The 6231-nt window shown below is 34.7% G+C and overlaps 1 non-coding gene across 1 annotated transcript; it reads right to left on the reverse strand.

The window, feature by feature from the left end:
* Positions 1 to 2882: 2882 nt before the first annotated feature.
* On the reverse strand, positions 2883 to 2989 carry LOC139869726 (small nucleolar RNA R71). Its single transcript, XR_011766309.1, has one exon. It is a non-coding gene; the product is annotated as a small nucleolar RNA R71 (small nucleolar RNA).
* Positions 2990 to 6231: the final 3242 nt, after the last annotated feature.

Here is a 6231-nt window from a genome sequence, read left to right on the forward strand (position 1 = left end):
GACATATCAAATAATCCAGGACAAAGGACAATTAACCCATGGTACTAAACTAAAAACAACACGTCGAACATCATGATTATGGAAGTTTAAATAAGCATAATTCCTTTATTTCATATTTAATTGCACTTTTAATTATCACACTTTTATTTACTGTCATTTTATTTAAATGCACTTTTAATTATCGTACTTTTTAATTATCGCAATTTTATTTATCGTCATTTTATTTATCGCATTTTTATCGCAATTTCATTATCGTTATTTACTTTACGCTTAAAATTAAGTTATATTTATTTTTAATATTTTACATTAGGTTTTAACTGCGACTTAAGTTTTAAAATCGACAAACCGATCATTAAACGGTAAAACCCCCTTTTATTTATAATAATAATACTACTTATATATATTTATATATCTACAAATATAGTTTTAAAAAATATAGCGTTAAACTTGGCGAGTTCCCTGTGGACGAACCGGACTTACTAAAAACTACACTACTGTACGATTAGGTACACTGCCTATAAGTGTTGTAGCAAGGTTTAGGTATATCCACTCTATAAATAAATAAATAACTTGTGTAAAATTGTATCGTATTTAATAGTATTTTGTAGTAAAAATATAACTATTTCGTATACACCTCTACGCACATCACATATGTATAATTATTGCATTCACTAAGCTTTGCTTACCCTCTCGTTGTTTATCTTTTATAGGCTCCGACGTTGATAAGGGTAAGAGCATTCGATTGGATTAGAGATCCCGCTTGTTGTTAGGAGATGCTTTTGGATGTTATAGCTTTTGGAGTTTGACAGAGATTTGGGTAGTTTAACCCCAAACACCATGCTCATAGTGTCGTTTGGAATTTAAACTAGTGTGGTCGTAACTCAAACTTTTGTATGAAACTCGTAAAACGGTCGATGTGGGCCCCATTTTGTAAAACTTATTTTATGTTTGTATCGTATGAGTTCTTCATATTAGAACATGTTGTGAAAAGCGTTTCATCTAATTATGTCAGGAAGTGGGTGATCTTTAATTGAAAAATGACCAAACCGGACAGCGGGCTGCCAGGCCCTGTGCGCGCCGCGCACAGGAAGGGTGTGCACGCCGCACACCCTGCCTGGACAGGCCTGCTTCAATTTTTTTTAGGTCAGTTTTCGGTTGTATAATGGGTCGGGTTGTTACAAGTGGTATCACAGCATGGTCTAAGGGATTTAGGTGACTTGAGATAGGTGCCTAGACTTAGACTTGATTGTGTGTGCGCTTTATGCGGGACTTGTAGGACTTTGGGTCGGAACGGGAATTACTAGTGCTAGTGTTTATGTGAATTAATCTTGCACTAACCGTTTTGTGTTGTTTTAGCAATCATCAAGCGAGATAGACATTGTACTAGCGAATTAATGCGACGTGATCGCGTAATAATGATTAGCTACCATTGTTACGGGTTCAAATCGGGTCAAACAAGCGATGTACGACGATTGTTGAGCAAGATGGAGTAGTGTGGTATATATGTATATACATATGTGTTAAGTCCTTTCGTTTTGTTGCTTAATTTACTTCGTTTTATAGAATGAAGATGAGAAATGGACACGACACCAATGACGGGAGTACGAGTGAGTTTTACTTCCCTTAAGTACTTTTCTTTAGACTAAGATTTAGGTGCTTTAGAATTTTGCGACGCCGTTTTATAAATTTTAGTACTTTTTAAGTTATTGCCGTTTTGGATATAGAATTTCTTTTAATCTTTAATATCTTTAGACGTAAGTTTTAATTCTTAGTTTTTAGTTCCTTTTTAAGTTTCGACGCGCTACTTTCTTATTTTTATTTTTTGACGCCTATTATTTTTCGACCTTTTATTTTTCGACGTTTTTCGACGCACTCTTTTTCTTTCTTATTTCTCGACGCGTTAGTTTTTAGGACTTAGAATTTTCTATTTGTTATCTAAAATTTATTTAAATTTCAACAAAAAATTATATTAAATGGTTAAATTGATAAACATCCAAAATTTTCTGCTTCGTATTAATAGATGGATTTGTTAGTGGCTGGGTTGTGAGCTTCCGATTTAAAGGGTTCTGGCTCCCTGCTACATCTTTTGGCTATTCGAAATGTGGCCAAAAGCAGAAAAGTCTATTAGTTTGATAGCTTATATAATTTTTATCTTTTATAACTAATAGGATATTCAGTGAATGCACCGAGCAAAACGTTCACCACCTTTCATACGTTCACCACCTGTAACTCGATCAAGACATCTAGCCAATATTGTCGCCGTTGATTTTTCTTTAGAATCGTCATCCAGTCGACCAAGTACTCCAATTCAAATTTTCGATAATCCATTTTTTGAACCCGACCTCACAATTGAGAATCCGGAGGATATTCAGGGACAATTCAGAGATCCTGAACCATTAATCTTTCCTCCAGAACCACCAATCATTCAAACGGAGATTGTCGAGGAACAACCCATTAAATCAGAATCCTCTAGTGATTCAGATTCAACAAATTCAATCATGGAAAATCTGGAACCTCTAACTATGGAAGACCGAATGAGAGCTAAACGCACTGGCCAAGGTCACGCAATTACTCAACCTGACATTAATGCGCCAGATTATGAAATCAAAGGACAAATCTTACACATGGTAACTAATCAATGCCAATTTAGTGGTGCACCGAAGAAAGATCCAAATGAACATCTTCGTACCTTTAATAGGATCTGTACACTATTTAAAATCCGAGAAGTGGAGGATGAACAAATATATCTCATGTTATTTCCCTGGACTTTAAAGGGAGAAGCCAAAGATTGGTTAGATTCGTTACCTGAAGGGGCGATTGATACATGGGACGTCTTAGTTGAAAATTTTATTAAACAATTCTTTCCGGCATCTAAAGCCGTAAGACTTCAAGGAGAAATTGTTACGTTCACACAAAAGACAAATGAAACTCTATATGAAGCGTGGACAAGATTTGGAAAATTATTGAGAGGATGTCCACAACATGGTTTAGACACTTGTCAAATAGTATAAATATTCTACCAAGGATGCGACATCACTACAAGAAAAGACATCGATATAGCAGCTGGTGGTTCCATTATGAAGAAAACCGCAACTGACGCTTACAAAATTATTGATAACACTGCTTCCTACTCACATGAGTGGCATCAAGAAAAAGATATCGTTAGATCATCTAAAGCAGCCATGACTTTGATTCCATATCTGCAAAGATAGATGCTGTCGAGAGACGAATGGAAAATATGACTAAAGATATCCACTCAATACGAATTAGTTGTGAGCAGTGTGGAGGATCACATTTGACAAAAGATTGTCTCAGTATTGAACCAACAATGGAACAAAGAGAGAATGTTTCATACATGAACCAAAAGTCTGGAAATAATTATCAGAATAATTATCAACCACCAAGACCAATCTACAATCAAAATCAGAACTATAACCGAAATGTTCCATACAACAATCAACAAGGTTCTAGCAATCAACAAGTATCCAATAATACTTACAATCAGCAAAGACCTATTTTTCAAAATAAACCACCACAAACTGATGATAAAAAGCCAAATTTAGAAGATATGATGTCGAAGCTAGTTGAATCTCAAACTCAATTTTTCATATCTCAGAAACAAACCAATGAACAAAATACTCAAGCATTTAGAAATCAACAAGCTTCTATTCAAAATTTGGAACAAGAAGTAAGCAACCTAGCAAGGTTGATAGGTGAAAGAAAACCGGGAAGTCTACCTAGTGATACAAATGCTAACCCCCGGAATGAAACAGCTAAAGCCATTACCACAAGAAGTGGTATTACACTTAAACCACCTGAAATACCTATAATTTCTGATGATTCTATTCCTACTCCACAAGAACCACAACCTGAGCAAGATAAGGAAACAGAACCGGTAGTTGAAAAGGTTAATGAAGATAACACAGTTAAGGCTAAACCTTATGTTAAACCATACCAACCACCACTTCCTTACCCAAGTAAAATGAGAAAAGAAAGACTTGAAGCCGAGCAATCCAAATTCTTGGATATGTTTAAATAAATAAATGTCAATCTTCCTTTCATTGATGTGATTTCAGGAATGCCTATATATGCTAAATTTCTGAAAGATCTAATCACAAATAGAAAGAAAATGGAAGAACTCTCGGCTGTTACTATGAATGCTAATTGTTCTGCAGTACTGTTGAATAAGATGCCAGAAAAATTATCTGATCCAGGAAGTTTCACGATTCCATGTTTTCTGGGTAGTCTTAGTTCAATAGAAGCATTGGCAAACTTAGGTGCTAGTATAAATTTAATGCCGTATTCATTATACGTTAAACTAGACCTCGGAGAATTGAAACTAACACGAATAAGCATACAACTAGCCGATCGATCAGTAAAATATCCTAGAGGGATAATGGAGAACATGCTAGTTAAAGTTGGTACTTTAGTATTTCCAGTAGATTTTGTTATTCTGGACATAGAAGAAGATTCTCGAGTTCCTCTCATATTAGGAAGACCATTCTTAAACACGGCTAAAGTAATAATAGACGTGTTCGGTAAGAAACTGATCCTAAGTATAGAGGACGAGAGTGTTACCTTTTCAGTTGATAGAGCAATGCAACAACCACAATCTGTAGATTATACATGTTATTATATTCAAACTATAGATTCACATGCAGAATTGTTAGAAGAATTTCCAGAATTACAAGGAACAGGAGAATGTTCTTTAGGAGAAGGAACTGAACCAATTGATGAAGCTGAAATGTTAGCTACACTTATGGCTAATGGATATGAACCAACAACTGAAGAAATTCAAATGCTAAAAGAGAAGAACCACCGACATTAGATTTAAAGCCACTTCCAAACCATTTGGAATACGCTTATTTACATGGTGAATCTGAATTACCTGTAATAATATCGTCTTCTCTTAATGAAAATGAAAAATCTCAACTCATTACTGTGCTAAAAGCTCATAAACCAGCTATTGCATGGAAGATTCATGACATTAAAGGCATAAGTTCTTCGTATTGCACACATAAAATCCTTATGGAAGAAGGTCATAAAAAGTATGTGCAACGCCAACGAAGACTAAATCCTAATATGCAAGATGTTGTTAAGAAAGAAATTATTAAACTGCTTGATGCAGGTTTAATTTATCCAATTTCTGATAGTCCATGGGTAAGCCCAGTTCAATGCGTACCTAAGAAGGGTGGCATGACTGTCATCACAAATGAGAAAAATGAGCTTATTCCTACTAGGACTGTAACAGGATGGCGTGTTTGTATTGATTATAGAAAATTAAATGACGCCACCAGAAAAGATCACTTTCCCTTACCTTTCATTGATCAAATGTTGGAAAGATTAGCTGGAAATAGTTACTATTGTTTTCTTGACGGTTTTTTCGGATATTTTCAAATTCCAATAGCACCCGAAGACCAAGAGAAAACCACGTTCACGTGCCCTTATGGTACTTTTGCTTATCAACGTATGCCATTTGGACTTTGCAACGCCCCTGCAACCTTTCAAAGGTGCATGATGGCGATTTTTCACTACATGATAGAAGAATGCATGGAAGTTTTCATGGATGACTTTTCAGTCTTCGGTGATACTTTTGAAACATGTCTAGTCAATCTTGAACGAATCCTTATTAGATGCGTGATGTGGTAGCGTGGGGGTACGTGATAGTACTATATTTTACTACGAAATACGTTACAAATTACACGAGTTTTAATTATTTATTTACAAATGGGATATACCTAAACCTTGCTACAACACTATAGGCAGTGTACTTAATCGTAGAGTAGTATAGTTTTTAGTAAGTCCGGTTTGTTCCACAGGGAGCGGGCTTATTGCACACTATATTTTTAAACAACTATATTTGTACAAAATATATATAATTATATATAATAATATATAAAAGGGGTTTACAGTTTAATGACCGGTTTGTCGATTTATATTTTAAGCGAAGCGTATAGTAAATGACGATATTTAAATAACAATATAAAATAAATAACAATAATTAAAATGACAATAAATAAAAGTACGAGGAAATATGAAATAAAATATATTATGCTTATTTAAACTTCCATAATCATGATGTTTGACGTGTTGATTTTTAGTTTATTCCCATGGGTTAATTGTTCTTTGTCCTGGATTATTTAATATGCCTGTCTGGTTTTTGTCCATAACAGTCCATCAGTCATAAATATAAAGTGCGAGTGTTCTCGTCAAATTATCCTTATATCCGAA

This window comes from Rutidosis leptorrhynchoides, chromosome 9 (assembly GCF_046630445.1).
Source record: "Rutidosis leptorrhynchoides isolate AG116_Rl617_1_P2 chromosome 9, CSIRO_AGI_Rlap_v1, whole genome shotgun sequence".
In the NCBI taxonomy this organism is placed as follows: domain Eukaryota; kingdom Viridiplantae; phylum Streptophyta; class Magnoliopsida; order Asterales; family Asteraceae; genus Rutidosis; species Rutidosis leptorrhynchoides.